General features: G+C 41.6%; 1 protein-coding gene across 1 annotated transcript in view; it reads right to left on the bottom strand.

Moving 5' to 3' along the window:
• LOC147012477 (type-1 angiotensin II receptor A-like) overlaps window positions 1-6,336 on the bottom strand; it is a 33,425-nt gene extending 27,089 nt beyond the window's left edge. The window contains exon 1 of the mRNA XM_085856762.1: window positions 6,173-6,336. The gene's annotated coding sequence lies outside the window, so the exon portion shown is untranslated. The remainder of the gene's footprint in view (window positions 1-6,172) is intronic.
• Window positions 6,337-18,504: the final 12,168 nt, after the last annotated feature.

Raw genomic sequence — 18,504 nt, 5'->3', positions numbered from 1 at the left:
CATTGTCTCTGGCCCAAGCCACACGTGTGGAGACTGTGTTGGTGGAGAAGGGGCGGAGTCCAGAGGGCGAGGGTGGAGTAGTAGGCAGGTGGGGTCGACGTGGTGTGGGCGGAGATGAGGAGGCGGAGTCGAAGAGCAGGAGGCGGATCGTGGCGGTGTCGACGAGGCGAGGTGTGGGCGGAGACGAGGAGCAGGAAACACTAACCGACTGGGTAAGAGGGACTCCCCCAACCTTTTATAGGGCCCGCAGCTCGGGGGGAGGGGCCATGCCGAATCCAAACGTCATCACCCGAATTGGGCGCTCCGATTGGCCCTGACCCCTCACGTGGCCCGCCAGCTTGGGCCGGAAACTGCCTCACTTCGTTTCCGGCAAGGCCATCTCAAACTGGCAATATTTCGCTCCGAACCCACGAGATGACATGAATCGCCCACACCAAAATTGGTACGCGAATCATCCCGCAAAAACCCCCGGGCGCTGGTAGAGGGTCCCGCATACCCGCTCAGGCATTCGACCAGCGTCGATCAATGCGCTTGTTCAACCCTTGCTAAAGCAACCCTAGCTATAAAATGATTGAAGCAACCCAAGCTATTAGATCATCGCAACGCACTCCCTTGTTGTCCCGCTAAACAAAAGGAAGGGGACTATCTACACGTATAATCATGGAATAACTTTCTTGGGACACCTACCTGTTGTATGCATGCGGTTCCAAGAACTGAAACAATATTTACACTTACTATATCGTGTATTTATACATTTACATCTGGTTTCGGCATACGAAGGCAGAAGTCATCGTGCGTCCAATAAAATGTCCCAAAATATTTGAGTGTGCCTTGGTCCACTGCCAGCGCCCTGCCTCACCATACACCCACCTACAAACAGACTCGAACACCAATCAACGTCACGTCGTCACCTCCAGAAACCAGGGATGCCAAGAATCAGGTACACCAAGAAACATGTTTGCCAAGATTCAGGTACGCCAAGAATCAAATACGCCGAGAGCAGGTACCGAGCAGAACCAGCAGGAATGGTTCAACCGTCACCAACCATCAGGAGCTATCAGGAGCCGTAACCAACAGGCAGCTGTAAGGAGCTGTAAGAAACAGTCAGGAACTGTCAGGAACCGTCAGGAGCTATCATCAACCGACAGGAAAGCGATCCTCCCATCCTTTTTATTGGCGACCAGTGTGGGCAGAACCTCAAGCAGACTTCAGCCAAATCCACCTTGCATATTGGCGCATTGCTGCGTGTGACCTCCAACCGTCAATCTTGCGATCATCTCTTCCTCCGTTCAACCCGACCCGAACAAGAGCCAGCCAGCATCCATAGAGCTGCGAAACGGGGCGTCAAACGTCGATGGAAAAAGGTGGACGTCAACGTTGGTGAAAGAGAGGTGTATGTTGAATGTCAATGAAAGAGAGGTGGGTGAGGTAAATGATCCACAGCCGTATTTGACCATCAGAATAACCGTTCAGGAAAAACCCGCAGTGTGCTTAATCAAATATCCTGTAAATATATCGTCCACCTCCAAGTCAATGTGCCCCAATGGAAAGGGTGGAACGATTCTTCGTTGGGCCAACGGTTATCTCTCATGTGCATGAACGTGTCATAAAAAGGAACAGGCCATCCCATAAGAAAAGGAACCTGTTCTATACCCTTCTCCAATGCATAAAAGAGTTGGAATCCCACCAGACAAGGGGATGGGTCTTCTGAACATGCATTTATGGAAATAACTATCTGAGGACCTGGATGTTGTGTGCATTACTTGGATCCGATTCTGAAATCCATAACACTGCATTTACTATAATATACACATTTACTATACCATATGCATTTACTATAACATAAATATACATTTACGATAACATATATATATATATATATTTACTATAACATAAATATACATTTAATATAATTTACACATTTACTATAACATATATATATATATATATATTTACTGTAACATAAATATATATTTACTATACCATATGTATTTACTAAAACATAAATATACATTTACTATCATATACACAATTTCTATAACATATACATTTACTATAACATGTACATTATTATTCCATAAACATTTACTCAAACATAAATATTCACATTTACGAGAGCACAAATATACATTTACTATACCATATACCTTTCCTCCAACATAAATATACACATTTACTATAACATATACATTTATGATTATCCAAATATACACACTTACCATAACATAAATATACACATTTAAGATATCATATACATTTTCTATAACATAAACATACACATTTACTGTAATATATATATATATATATATATATATATATATATATATATATATATATATATATATATATATATATATATATATATATACCTTTGCGATAACATGCAATTACTATTACATAATATATACATATATATATATATTTACGAGAACATATACATTTATTATAACATAAATTAAAATATATATATATATATATATATATATATATATATATATATATATATATATATATGTACAAACAGTATTTGTGATAACATATACATATATATTTTTTATAACATGTACATTAACGAAAGCATAAATTTACACATTTATTTCAACATAAATATACACATTTACTATAACATAAATAGACATTTACGAGACCATACATATACATTTACTATACCAAACATCTACATTTACTAGACCCTCAATAGACATTTACTTGACCATACATATGCATTGACAATACCATCAATAGACATTTACGAGACCAGAAATACATATTTACTATTCAACAAACACATTCACCATACCATAAATATACATTTACGATAACATAAATACACCTTTACAACACCATACAGTTACATTTACTGCAGCATAAATACACATTTACTATAACATGCAGATACACTTACTATAACATAAATACACATACACTATAGCATGCAGTTACATTTACTAAAGCATACAGGTACATTTACTGTAACATAAATACACATTTACAACATCAGAGTTACATTTACTAAAGCATACAGATACATTTACTACAACATAAATACACCTTTATTACACCATACAGTTACATTTACTATGGCATGCAGTTTCATTTACTATAACATAAATATACATTTATTATAGCATACATATTCATTAACTCCAACTTAAATACACATTTACTACACCATGCAGATACATTTAAGATAACATAAATACACATTTACTCTTACATACAGATATATTTACTATAACATTAATACAACTTTACTACACCATACAGTTACATTTACTATAGCATAAATACACATATACTATAGCATACAGATACATTTACTATAGCATAAATACACATATACTATAGCATACAGATACATTTACTATAACATAAATACACATTTACTATTGCATACAGATACATTTACTATAGCATAAATACACATATACTATAGCATACAGATACATTTACTATAACATAAATACACATATACTATAGCATACAGATACATTTACTATAACATAAATACACATTTACTATTGCATACAGATACATTTACTATAGCATAAATACACATATACTATAGCATACAGATACATTTACTATAACATAAATACACATATACTATAGCATACAGATACATTTACTATAACATAAATACACATTTACTATTGCATACAGATACATTTACTATAGCATAAATACACATTTACTATTGCATACAGATACATTTACTATAACATAAATACACATTTACTATTGCATACAGATACATTTACTATAACATAAATACACATTTACTATAGCATACAGATACATTTACTATAGCATAAATACACATATACTATAGCATACAGATACATTTACTATAACATAAATACACATTTACTATTGCATACAGATACATTTACTATAACATAAATACACATTTACTATTGCATACAGATACATTTACTATAGCATAAATACACATATACTATAGCATACAGATACATTTACTATAACATAAATACACATATACTATAGCATACAGATACATTTACTATAACATAAATACACATTTACTATTGCATACAGATACATTTACTATAGCATAAATACACACATACTATAGCATACAGATACATTTACTATAACATAAATACACATATACTATAGCATACAGATACATTTACTATAACATAAATACACATATACTATAGCATACAGATACATTTACTATAGCATAAATACACATATACTATAGCATACAGATACATTTACTATAACATAAATACACATTTACTATTGCATACAGATACATTTACTGCAACATAAAGACACATTTATGACACCATGCAGTTGCATTTACGACAGCATTGATACACATTTACTATAGCATGCAGACGCATTTACTATAACAAATACACATTTACATAGCATACAGATACATTTACTGGAACTTAATACACATTTATGACATGATAGTTACATTTACTACAGCATACAGATACATTTACTATAACATAAATACACATTTACTATAGCATGCAGATACATTGACTATAATATAAATACACATTTACTATAGCACACATATACATTTACGACAACATAAATGCACATTCACTGTAGCGTACAGATAAATTTACTGTAACATAAATACACATTTGCTATAGCATACAGATAGATATATTTACGATAACATAAATACACATGTACTATAGCATACAGATATATTTACGATAACATAAATACACATGTACTATAGCATACAGATATATTTACGATAACATAAATACACATGTACTATAGCATACAGATATATTTACGATAACATAAATACACATGTACTATAGCATACAGATATATTTACAATAACATAAATACACATGTACTATAGCATACTGATACATTTTCTCTCACATAAATACACATTTACTATAGCATAGATACATTGACTATAACATAAATACACATGTACTATAGCATACTGATACATTTTCTCTCACATAAATACACATTTACTATAGCATAGATACATTTACTATAACATAAATACACATGTACTATAGCACACAAATACATTTATTATACAATACATTAAACATTTACACACAATAAATATACATAGACGTTTACTCTCCTTCAAATGCATATTTACTGTAACATAAATACACATTTACTCTCCTTTAATTGTACATTTACTATAGCACACAAATACATTTATTATACATTAAACATTTACATACAATAAAGATACATAGACGTTTACTCTCCTTCAAATGTATATTTACTGTAACATAAATACACATTTACTCTCCTTTAATTGTACATTTAATGCAACGTAAATACACATTTACTATAGCACACAAATACATTTATTATACATTAAACATTTACATACAATAAAGATACATAGACGTTTACTCTCCTTCAAATGTATATTTACTGTAACATAAATACACATTTACTCTCCTTTAATTGTACATTTACTGTAACGTAAATACACATTTATTGCACAATAAATACATATTTTGTATTCATACTTTTTATTCCACCTAAAGGCAGGTCCATCACTGCAGAAGCAGTTTCTTGGCAAGGGTTATACTGTGTGGGTTGCCGTTGCCTTCCCACAAGTAGTTTGAGCATGATATTTACCTTTGCCACCGAAGGTGAAGGAGGTTATGTTTTCACCCCTTTCTGTCCGTTTGTGTACAGGAAATCTCAAAAAGTTGTGGACGGATCTGGATGAAATTTTTGTTGACAGGTTGGGTGTGTTGCACGGACAAATAGATTCGATTTTGGTGAAGATCCGGATCCGGATCCGACGACTAGAATTTTAAAAGTGATTTTTCACCAGTAAGAGATTGGGCTAAACCGATATATAGCACGATATCTCAAAAAGTTGTGGACGGATTCGGACGAAACTTGGTGGACAGGTTGGGTGTGTTGCAAGGATGAAATGATTCGATTTTTGTGAAGATCCGAATCCGGATCTGGATACGATAACTATTTAATTTTTCAAGCGATTCTTCACCATTGAGAGATCGGGCCAAAAACGATATTAAAGTACTGTATGGCATGATATTTCAGAAATGTATTGGGGCCCAATATGTTCTCGTGGATCAGTCATTACATTGCAGAAGTATGCACTCTTCCGAGTGCCCTTCTCGTTTGTAATTTGTTCACGGTGTCAGCGATAGCTCACCTTGTTTTCGCGAAGGACACCGTGGGATCTTCAATGTGCACCAACAGAGTGAAGTTTGCTGTCACGTTCTGAATCGCTCCCTCTTTTGCTTGTCTTTCTGATTTCTTTTACTTTTGATGAACAAGTCTTCCTGCATTCCCACCCCTCCACCACGCACAAATCGGATCGTGCAAACCACAATTACCGGTTCAACCTCGAATCAAAAAATGGAATGAAAAAAGGCCAACCCAAAATATAAGCAATTTCTATATTGCTAAACAATGGAATGAAAGCGAAAATTTAGACTAGCATTTCAATATGAGAGGTTTTGAAACTGAAATGCCAGATAATGCGTGTAGTGAAACGTATCAGTGGTGTCATGCTACGATGCTGTGGTTTTGTGTTACGATTTTTAGGATTGATTGTTATGGATTATTGTTATGATTCGAGTGATGATTGTTGTGATTCTAAGGATTCATGTTATAATCCTGTGGATTGGCGTTGCTGTCCTGTGAATTGTTATGACACTGTGGATTAGGGCTTGTAGCAAGGGAATGCAAGTCATTTCCTTAAAACTAGGTTCCCACTGTCGTGCGATCCGTTATGAACACCACGATTGGCCATTCGTATCTGATCATGGAATTTCTTTGAAATTTCAGGTTTGGATACGAGGTGATGCGAGTCGATACGTTCTGATACGATTTGTTGTGCTCGGATGCGATCTGTTCACGATTTGTCAATTTCAGGTGTCACGATCTGTCATGGTCTGATCTTCCGTTCAGATACGATCACATACGTTCCGATAGGATTGTTTCGATTGGGTCTTGATCTGACACGATCATCATGATCGGGATCCCCGAATTGGGACGATCTGGTACGTGCAGATACGTTCATCAAGAACCGATGCGCTCCGTTACGATAGGATACGATTGTGGTCGTGATGTCTTTCACGATAATGATCGAGGGTGATCACGATTTGAGCTACGACTGGACCCCGACGGGTATATATATATATATATATATATATATATATATATATATATATATATATATATATATATATATATATCATATATATATATATATATATATAATGTAATATATACACACAGCCCGACTGGCCATGGACTTCATTGTTTCTTGAACTTTTACAGAGTTGAGAACACATCTCAACAGAGCGTGGTGTTTGCCTTGTCTAAGATCGATCCCGCTCACCACGATTTGGAAGCACAATAACATACGATCTGTCGCGCTTTGTTACGACGATGATCCCGATTGACAATTAATCGTGTTGATCGTAGAAAAATTTTGAACCGTTCAAAATTTTTCTACGATTAACACGATTGCCACGACTGACCTCAAGCTTTGATAGGATCACCACGATTAGTCCACGATTAAGACCACAATTTCAATCATGCCACGCATCGTGATAGTGGGAACAGGCTATAAGGGACCAAGGTATGGGTTCAAAGAGCTGCTGAAGCATGCATGAGGGTTATGATCCTTGGGATTAGTGTGACGATCCTGTAGATTATTGTAATCATTGTGATTAGTGTTACGATTCTCGGCATTAGTATTAGTGGGGCAACTTGGCAAAATATAGCATAACAATTGTGCATTTTGTGAGGAAAGCACCAAATTTGGCACACCAGTAGCCTATCATATTATGAACAGATTTGTATATTGGGCCATCTCAAATTCAGCCGCTGATGGCTGTGGCAGCCATTTTCCACTGCCATCAAAAATTTTGAGATGGCCCAATATCCAAATCTGTTCATAATATGATAGGCTACTGGTGTGCCAAATTTGGTGCTTTCCTCACAAAATGCACAATTGTTATGCTAAGTTGCCCCACTATAACTTTCCCGACCAGATGCCTACCGGCCCAGTCCCTCCCGGATGCAATCTACAATTTGATAGATAAGACGTACCAGGAGCGAGGGCACAAGATATTCCGGACCAAGCATGGCAAGAGGATTGTGTGGTGACCACTCGGGTCCGGGAACAGAAGGGTGATCAGGTTGTTTCACTTGTGGTGTTGCCGGACTCCTGACGTCCCAGTAGGAATGGTGACGATCCGAAATTGCAGGAAGATGTTGAGGCGGAGACATATCCCCAGCTGTCGAGACTACAGATTTTTTCTGGGGATCATGACCTCGATCCACCATAATGTTTAAACTGACTAGAAATGAGCCTGTTCAATGAGAACCACACCACTAGCATTTAGTTTGAAGGAGTATGAACCAGGATGTACAAGACATGTCGGAGATGGGAATAATTCTGCAGTTTGGTTCACTGTTCACATCGCTCGTGGTGATAGTTCAAAAGAAGGTGAGAATTCAGCCCACCTCATGGTCACGCCATCAAAGTGTGTGATGGGGCGAACATCCTGAACTTTGTGTGCCACCCGATAGAATGTGACTTGTGTGGGGTGAAAACAGACAAACAGACAGGGCTGAAATCATAACGTCTGTCCACGTTCGGTTGTGGAGGTAATAACACTCATGAAACTCTTGGACAGCGTTACTGAGCTACAGAACTGACAGATCCTGTGTATTGTTATTAATTTTCTGCCTTTTATAACACGAACGTCCATACGATGACTCGCAGTTCTCATAACTTGAAAGGATTCCGCAAAACATAGGCCCAACTGCACAAGGTCTCACTATCTACAGGAACACAAATGGTGATTAAGGTCTTATCTGAGTACTGCCACTGCGCCAACCACCAAACTCACAAACGTAACAATATTTAAATCGTTAAAAAAAAAAACCGTAATCTACACGATATACATAATCTATTTCCTGTAGCATAACAACCACCAAACCAAACTAGAAGGGAACTCGGTAGAGCACGTGCTTCCGCCACGTAACCCACGACTGATCCACGAGAACATATCGGGCCCAATACATTTTTGAAATATGCTACAGAGTCCTATATCGTTTTTGGCCCCATTTCTCAATAGTGAAGAATCAGTTAAATAATTCTAGTAGTGTGATCCGGATCTGGATCTTCACCAAAATCTAATCAGTTCGTCCTTGTCACACACCCAACATGTCCACAAAATTTCATCCGGATCCGTGCACAACTTTTTGAAATATCCTGTACACAAGCAAACAATCAAACAAAGGGGTGAAAAACATAACCTCCTTCACCTTCGGTGGTGGAGGTAACAAGTACATCGTTACACACTTACTTCTGTCCCCATCTTGATTACCCTGTGATTGTGGTTGTGTGACCGTGGTTGTTGCTTGGTCGGACGTGCGAGAAGACTCCAGCACCTTCTGTCCCCGCATTCATTGTCCTGTGATTGTGGTTGTGTGACCATGGTTGTTGCTTGGTCGAACTTGGGAGAAAACTCCAGCACCTTCTGTCCCCGCATTCATTGTCCTGTGATTGTGGTTGTGTGACCGTGGTTGTTGCTTGGTCGAACTTGGGAGAAGACTCCAGCACCTTCTGTCCCCGCATTCATTGTCCTGTGATTGTGGTTGTGTGACCATGGTTGTTGCTTGGTCGGACATGCGAGAAAACTCCAGCACCTTCTGTCCCCGCATTCATTGTCCTGTGATTGTGGTTGTGTGACCGTGGTTGTTGCTTGGTCGAACTTGGGAGAAGACTCCAGCACCTTCTGTCCCCACATTCATTGTCCTGTGATTGTGGTTGTGTGACCATGGTTGTTGCTTGGTCGGACATGCGAGAAAACTCCAGCACCTTCTGTCCCCGCATTCATTGTCCTGTGATTGTGGTTGTGTGACCGTGGTTGTTGCTTGGTCGAACTTGGGAGAAGACTCCAGCACCTTCTGTCCCCGCATTCATTGTCCTGTGATTGTGGTTGTGTGACCATGGTTGTTGCTTGGTCGGACATGCGAGAAAACTCCAGCACCTTCTGTCCCCGCATTCATTGTCCTGTGATTGTGGTTGTGTGACCGTGGTTGTTGCTTGGTCGAACTTGGGAGAAGACTCCAGCACCTTCTGTCCCCACATTCATTGTCCTGTGATTGTGGTTGTGTGACCATGGTTGTTGCTTGGTCGAACTTGGGAGAAGACTCCAGCACCTTCTGTCCCCACATTCATTGTCCTGTGATTGTGGTTGTGTGACCATGGTTGTTGCTTGGTCGAACTTGGGAGAAGACTCCAGCACCTTCTGTCCCCACATTCATTGTCCTGTGATTGTGGTTGTGTGACCATGGTTGTTGCTTGGTCGAACTTGGGAGAAGACTCCAGCACCTTCTGTCCCCGCATTCATTGTCCTGTGATTGTGGTTGTGTGACCATGGTTGTTGCGTGATCGAGTGAACAGGTTTACGAGTAGGTTTGTGTGTTGGTTTTGTTATGGAAGGGAATGGTATAAATGAAAGAGATAGTGTTACGAATCTGGAAGCCATTTGCACATAAACAGACAGCAGTCCCCGTGGTTTAGTTATTTCGATAAGTATGTGTTTGTAGTTAGAATCCTTCCTTCTGTCTAATGGGAATTTCGTGTGTGTGCTGTGAGTTATTTTATCGTTGGGATATTACATCTCAACACCTGCCCATCACACTCCATCAGCACCGTTGGTTGCTCGTCCCTTGACTTGCCGAGAGGGGGCCTCGCGGTCCCAGTCCTCGGCTTCCACGAACGTTCCACACGCAATGGGGCTTCACCACCATCCACCTTCCTCAAACACGCGTGGAGGGGAGGGGCCGCTTTCTCTGGGCATGGCCGAACCCCGCCCAGGAGGGCTGTGCCTGTAGGATCCTGGCCAATTAGAGGCGAACAGCGAGGTGTGCTGACCAAGGCCCTCCTCACTGAGGGAGGTCCATAAAATTCCAGAGACGCTCTGAGGCGTGGTTGGTGGAAAAACGGGAGTGGTATGGATGGAAGGTCGTCGTCGTCGTCACGAGGAGTTCTGTGGACCCCGACGATTCACCACCCGAGCTCCGCCACGAACGACGAGTCCCCCACGTGCGACTATTAGAGAACCACTTCAGCACCGTCGAGTCTGGCATTTCACTCAGGCCAACTGGCAGGAACTTCAAGCAGCCATCAAACTTCGGGACTGGTCTCCCATCTCCACTTCCTCCGACATCAACTCGTCCTGGGAATTCTTTCAAAGAAACTTGCTCTCCCTCATGCACAGATTTATCCCATCTCATCTTCAGTTGTCCGACCCTTCCTCACACCTATACTGCACTGAAGCTTTTGGCGAGGCGGTTGTCCTGAAACAACTTGCCTTCGCCTCATGGAGGGCTAACTAACTGAAGGCAATCTCAGTTCCTTCCACAAAGCTCAGAGCAAGTGTGTGTGTCTACCCTCAGGAGAGCCAGGAAACAACATCTTTCTAATCTCATGTCTGAAATTTCAAACTTGTCGTCTTCCTCCAAATCCTGGCAGCATTGAGTGAAGTCTGTTTCTGGTGTGTGTCCACCCCCCCCCAATCCCCTCCCTTACCTCAAATAGACACACTGCTGACACTGCACGTGAAAAGGCTGATTGCCAAAACTCTGTGTTTGCTTCTAAATATTGTGTCCAAAACCCATCACTTTCTGTACTCACCAAGTACCCAGTCAAACCCAGCTGTTCATGAACTCTGTGTCCTTTTCTCCTGACAAGGTGGAGAGCTTGCTTTCAAACCTCGACTCTGATTCTATAACCGGTCCAGACGGCATCAGCCCACGTGTCTGAAAAATCTGTTCTGCTGCTCTTGCTCACCCTCTCTCTGTTCTATTCACCCTCTCATTTGCTCACGGTCATCTACCATCTGCTTAGAAATCATCAAACATGACCGCTCTGGATAAAAAAAAGGAATGCCTGCTGTTGGCTTAATGGTTCGGGTGGTGGGCTTGGGATCCAACGATCCTGAGGTCAAATCCCCCTTCGCTGTTGAATTTATACCAGCTGGGGTTGACTCTGCCTGTCATCCTGAGGTCGGCAAAATGAGTAGCAGCTTGCTGGTGTCTTGTGTCGGAGTGGTGACCCATCCAGGATTGTGCCCAATAGCCAAAGAGACTGTTTAGGCAGCACCAACGCTCTGCACAGAGTATGGTCCCAATGGGTGGATAAAAAAGGTGCAAAAACAGATCCCTGCAACTGCAGAACAATCAGCCTTCTCCCAATCAGCAAGGTTATGGAATTCATCCTCGCTTCCAACATTGAATCCTTCCTCTTCTCCAATGGCCTGATTTCCGATCATCAATTTGGATTCAGACCAGGTCACTTTACTGTGGATATGCTGCTTCTGCTTTCCCAACAATGGATGGAGGTCCTCAATGTGAGACATGAAATCGGAGCCATCTCCCGAGACATATCACGTGCTTTTGATACGGATTGGCACCCTGCCCTGCTCACCAAACTCTCTTCCGATGGTATCCAATGCCATCTCCACTCATGGCTCGCAGACTTCCTCTCGTGTCACAGTCACCGTGTGGCCCTAAATGGAGTTCTTTCATCCCCTCTTCCTGTCCAGGCTGGAGTTCCTCAAGGTAGCGTTCTGGGCCCTGTTCTTTTTCTGGTTTTCATCAATGATCTCTCTGATTCCTTAGAAAATCCTCTATATCTCTTTGCTGATGACTCCACCCTCTGCCATACCATCTGTCATCCCTCAGATCGGCAAGCAGCAGCCTCTTCGCTCACTGTAGATCTGGATAAAATCACAAACTGGTCCCCAACACGTGGAACATATCTTTCAATCCGGACAAATCACTCACTCTCACGATGTCTCTCCGAAAGGACCATCTTGAAACCCCCCATCTACTTTCTCAACAATCCTCTGGTAGAAGTCCTTTCATTCAAACTTTTGCGTCTCACTATCTGCCATGATCTTTCCTGGGAAAGCCACATCTCTAAGCTGGCCTCCAAAGACAGTCACAGACTGGGCATCTTCCATCGTGCAAAGTCCTTCCTCAGCACACCTGAGCTCCTGACCACATACAAAGCTTTCGTTTGCAGGCTGCTGAAGTACTGCTCTCCCCTTTGGGCTGGTGATCCTGCCTTTCACCCTTCTCGGCTTCACGCTGTGGAAACCAAGGCATTTCGGATCATTGGTATCTCCCGCGATGAGGCTGAGTCTTTGGGTCTCTCACTCTCTCACCGCAGGCAGGTCTTTGGTCTTTCTGTCTTCTACCATCTCTTCTATGGCCTCTCCCCCCCCCTGCTCTGTATGCTATCTGTCCCGCCTATATTTCCACAGAGCGCTCAAGGTCCGCCAGCAACTCCCTTCTGCTAAAACTACGAAAATCACGAATCACTGCTCACCTTCACTCTTTCATTCCTCTTTTTTTTCCCACCTTTGGAACAAGCTCCCACACTCTCTTCAATCCCACTCTTCCCTCCAGGTCTTCAAAACAGCTGTTCACCACCATCTCTTATCGTCCCCCATCCAAAACCTCGATCTTTTCTACCCCCGTTAATTCCCCCCAAACCCACCTCCTTCAAATTCCATGCTTTCCTTCCTGAAAGTCCCTGTGGTGTCCATCTTGTTTACCCCTCCCCATCCCTCTCTCTTCCACAGATCTCCTAATGTCTCTATTCCACACTGTTTTGTGTTTCCCTCTCCCACCCCTCTTGTCTCCTGCTCCCCTTGTTATACGTTCTGAGTGTTGGCTCTTATACGAGCGTTGACATTGCACATAAAAAAAATAAAAATAAAAATAAATAACCGTCACAGTATGTTCCAATAGTCCGGAATTAAAAGACGTACTTGTGGTGCAACTCACCTTCAAACAATACATAATTAATAAACAGTCACATGGTTCGACCAAGGCATCACCATCCACCTATGTTTTTTTCCGTTTCACACATGATGTTTATAGATATCAAGTGAATGGGTTGAAAATTAACGATTTATGTGACGTTGACCTGTTTACCTGAAGCAATAGGCTTCCAGCTTGTCACCACCTCCACCAGGTGGTTCTGTTTCGTGAAGATCAGAGTAAAAATGTGACATGTTGAAGATTGACATACAAACACAATAACAGACCAAACCAACCAACAAACGTACTGCACTGTACTTGTGAATCGTCGTTTTCGTTGGTAATAAAGGGAAGTACATTTCTAGTTGTGGTTGTGCATCACGACTTCACATGAACTTATTCAAATGTGTGTTATTAGTTCCTATATATACTTTCTTGTTTTTAAAAAATATTCTACCCCTTTCGTCCGTCCTGATCCGAAACTTCCTCATCGTGGCATGGACCCACCCGATACCACTTTCAGAAGATCGGCACCATGATCAAGTGTACTCTTTGTATGCTTTGTGACATCATATGACGAACATATCGTTTAAAATATTCTACAAACCGAAGGTTTTGCATCAAACGATACCAAAGCAGATCCAACGGACAGGTGGCCCGTCCGGTGATGACGCCAGGAAAAATTGGGGCTGCTCAAACTTTCTCGGCCAAATCCACGTCCTTCGCAACCATGTGTGCATTGCGATGACAACACAGAACCAGACTAGAGTGCCATTGTGTACTTCACTCTGAAAGGTTGTTGTCATGTAAGACATTGGTTTAGAAAATTTCTGCACACCTGAACACCAACGTCGTCTATACTGAAAAAAACACAAGATCCCCAATTGCCCCTTCCTCGATCCACCATTTCCACCATCATCGACTACTCCATTCAGCACATGGATATTTCTCCCACGAACCGTAAAGGGTTCTGACTTAAACCTTCCTTTATAGGAAGGGAGAGAGGCTTATAGCTGTTGTCGGGTATGTTTCCATTATTATCTCCTCCAATTTTAATGGTATATCAGAGTTCCTTAGACCCCTACGATAACTAAACCACCATTTCGGTTTTCAAAAAAATTCTATTCCTGCAAGACCAAATTACAAAATTTCTGAGCCATTATCTCGGAGCCGGCTGGGACTTTCGGAATGATATTTTGCATCAATAATGTGAATACAAATTACACGGGGTTGAGGATTTTTTTGTTGTTGACCTAATTTTTAAAGTCATGACATCATTAAACATTTTAACATTTTCACTATAACTCCACCAAGGTTGGCCCGATCAGAATGAAATTACCCTCTCTCGATAGCCAAGAGTATAAGTGTATTAGATAGTAGAAAAATCGTGAAAATTATGATACAAGCATCAAATTTGGCATTTCTGATCAAATCTGCCCAATTGGCCATTTGAAAATCCAAATTTTGAAAAGAAAAAAAAAACTTCCAAAATATTTGAAGTCACAGCTGGCTGAAATTCTTGAAGCGCAAGTGAACATCCCAGACAGAGAACCAAGGGGAGATGCAGTCATCATTGATGGCTCAGCACTTATCAATGCCCTACCTCCACGCACTTCAAAGATATTTGATGACTATGCTGAAGAAGACATCATCCCAAAGGTGGAATCCTATGGTGCCAGGTACGAGAGGGTGGACGTAGTGTTTGATGTGCACAAGAAGTCAAGTCTGAAGTCTGAGGCAAGGTCGAAAAGGGGGCAAGGAATCAGAAGAAGAGTGACAGGAACCAGTAAGACCCCAAGTAACTGGAGAAGCTTTCTTCGAGATGACAGCAACAAGACTGAGCTGTTTCACTTCCTTGCGGAAAAGATGTGTGAAGCACAGACGACAAGCACAGTCATTGTCACAAAAGGAGAAGATGCCATTAGCAACACAAGGAAGTCACTGGATACTGTGTCTCCATGTTGTCATGAAGAAGCTGACACTCGAATATTTGTACACGCCAGGGATGCAACGACGGATGGTAGCAAGTCCATTATAATTAAGGCTAATGACACGGACGTACTAGTCATATCAATATCTGTACTGCCATCCTTACAGGAACTTACATCCTTACAGGATCCATGAGTGGATCAGAGGTGCAACATTCCCTGATGCAGGTGCAACATTTCCTGATGCAGGGGCAATATTCCTTGATGCAAGCGCAACATTTCCTGATGCAGGTGAAACATTTCCTGATTTGGGTGCAATATTCCTTGATGCAGGCGCAACATTACCTGATGCAGGCGCAACATTACCTGATGCAGGCGCAACATTACCTGATGCAGGCGCAACATTACCTGATGCAGGCGCAACATTACCTGATGCAGGCGCAACATTACCTGATGCAGGCGCAACATTACCTGATGCAGGCGCAACATTACCTGATGCAGGCGCAACATTTGCAGATGCAGGCGCAACATTTGCAGATGCAGGCGCAACATTTGCAGATGCAGGCGCAACATTTGCAGATGCAGGCGCAACATTTGCAGATGCAGGCGCAACATTTGCAGATGCAGGCGCAACAACATGTTCAGGCTCTGCCGCAACAACATGCAGTATCGGAGGTCATCAAGGCTGCAGTGACGGTAGACAACGTGGTCCTGATGTTGATGGACAATGTAACCATCATGTAAGCATCTTGTATACGACAGTGGTCCTGGTTTGTCGATGATGTCACTGGGCAACCTAACAGCACCTTTACCACAGATGCTGGAGAACACTGGATCTGCAGTTTAACTGAAAGTGAGCGGCTCATTGCTGATTTGTCGTGATCCATTGTCTGGTTAAGTTGGCTCTGGTTCACTCTAGATGACACATTTGGTTCAGATAGTCCAGGTTGCTCCTTAGGTAATCCTGACGGGGTTATTCCTGCCGTAGCATGAAGCATTTTAGTACAACACTAAAAGAGCAGAATTGAGAGCCTGCTTTTGAGGTTTCCATCCTGCAGTTTGTGTCGTCCAGACTTGATTCCGAATGAACGTTCAGACAGGACATTTGAGCCAGGTGCTGTGGACTGACAAACCAGTGTTTGATACCATTCGGCATTCTTTTGAAGAATCAAGTCTGTCTATGGTGTATGCTCCCTTTCAAACGGCACCACAGCCGACTTCGCTCGTGAGAAGGCCGAATGGCTCAATTATGTGTTTACTTCAAATTGTTGTGTCCCTCACCCCTCTCTGCCTGCACACATTCTTTCCAGTCATACCCAGCTGCTCCTGGATTCTGTCTTTTGCACCTGAAAAGGTGAAAAAATTTCTGGCAACCCTTGACTCTGACACTGCAACTGGACCGGACAGCATCAGCTCACGTGTCTTAAAAATCTGCTCGGCTGCTCTTGCACTTCCTCTCTCCACCCTTTTCACCCTGTCCTTTACCCTACTCACCTTCCCTCTGCTTGTAAATCCGGTAAATCGACCAACATCACATCATCACATAATAAGGTGCAAAAACGGATCCCCTTAATGACAGACCAATTGGCTTACTGTACTTCCAATCATCAGCAAAGTCATGGAATCCATCATTGCAGTTGACATAAAATCATACCATTTCTCCAATGATATCATCTCAGATCATCAATTTGGTTTCAAACCTCCTCACTCTACCTTGGACATGCTGCTTCTACTCTTCCAACAATGGATGGAGGCCTTCAATATCAGACATGATATCAGGGCGTCTCTCCGGATATATCTCAAGCTTTTGATACAGTCTGGCATCCTGCCTTGCTCTCCAAACTGTCTGCCTATGGCATCCAAGGCCAACTCCACTCTTGGATTCCTAACTTTATCTCTCTCTCACTCACTCTCTGTCTCACTCCAAAATACCGTACTGCAAACCCTCGTACCACAGTTCTCCCTTGACACACCCAGCTCCTGTCCACCTTCAAGGCCTTTATCTGTAGCTCAATGGAGTACTGCTATCCCTTCTGGGCTGGTGCTCCTGCTTCACATCTTGCTCAGCTTGATGCTGTTGAAACCAATGTCTTTAAGATCATTGGAATCTCTCACAATGAAGCTGAGTCTATGGGCCTATCACTTCACCATCACCAACAGGTCAGTGGTCTCAGTATTCTTCCACCTCATTTCTGGACGTGCACCTTATGCACTCTCTCCTTGCTCTGCTCCCCCTCCCCCCCAAGGTATCTGCAGGACACACGTGGTCCACCAGCAACCCCCTCTGAGTGAAACTGTCGAAATCCAGAATCACTGCTCACCTCCACTCATTTTTTTGTTCATGTTTTTCCCACTTATGGATCCAACTTCCGCACTCTCTTCAATCTCATTCTTCCCTCCAGATCTTCAAGACAACTGTTCACCACCCTCTCAAGTCATCCCCCATCCAAAATCCTGATCTTTTTTACATCTGTTAAACCACCCACCACTCCTCACAAAATTTTGTTTCTGTATCCATATTGTCCACCCTTTGTGTTCTCCCTTACCCCTCATCGTTACCTGCATCCCTTGTTTGTCTGTCTCTGTCTTCTTTCCCCATTTCTCCTGCTATTCCCTTTGTTATGTTGTGTCCTGATTTGTTCTGTGTTCTAGCTCTTCATGAGCCTCAACCATGGTTTTTTTTTTTTTTTTTTTTAAAGGATGTTTCACATTAACTAACACAGGTGATCTTCACTTGAAAGCAATCAGTTTATTG

Source organism: Eptatretus burgeri, chromosome 15, assembly GCF_056783735.1.
Source record: "Eptatretus burgeri isolate ZD-2024b chromosome 15, Ebu_testis_v1, whole genome shotgun sequence".
Lineage (NCBI taxonomy): Eukaryota > Metazoa > Chordata > Myxini > Myxiniformes > Myxinidae > Eptatretus > Eptatretus burgeri.
Note: the sequence above shows the minus strand (reverse complement) of the source record. Positions and strands in the feature narration are given on the sequence as shown.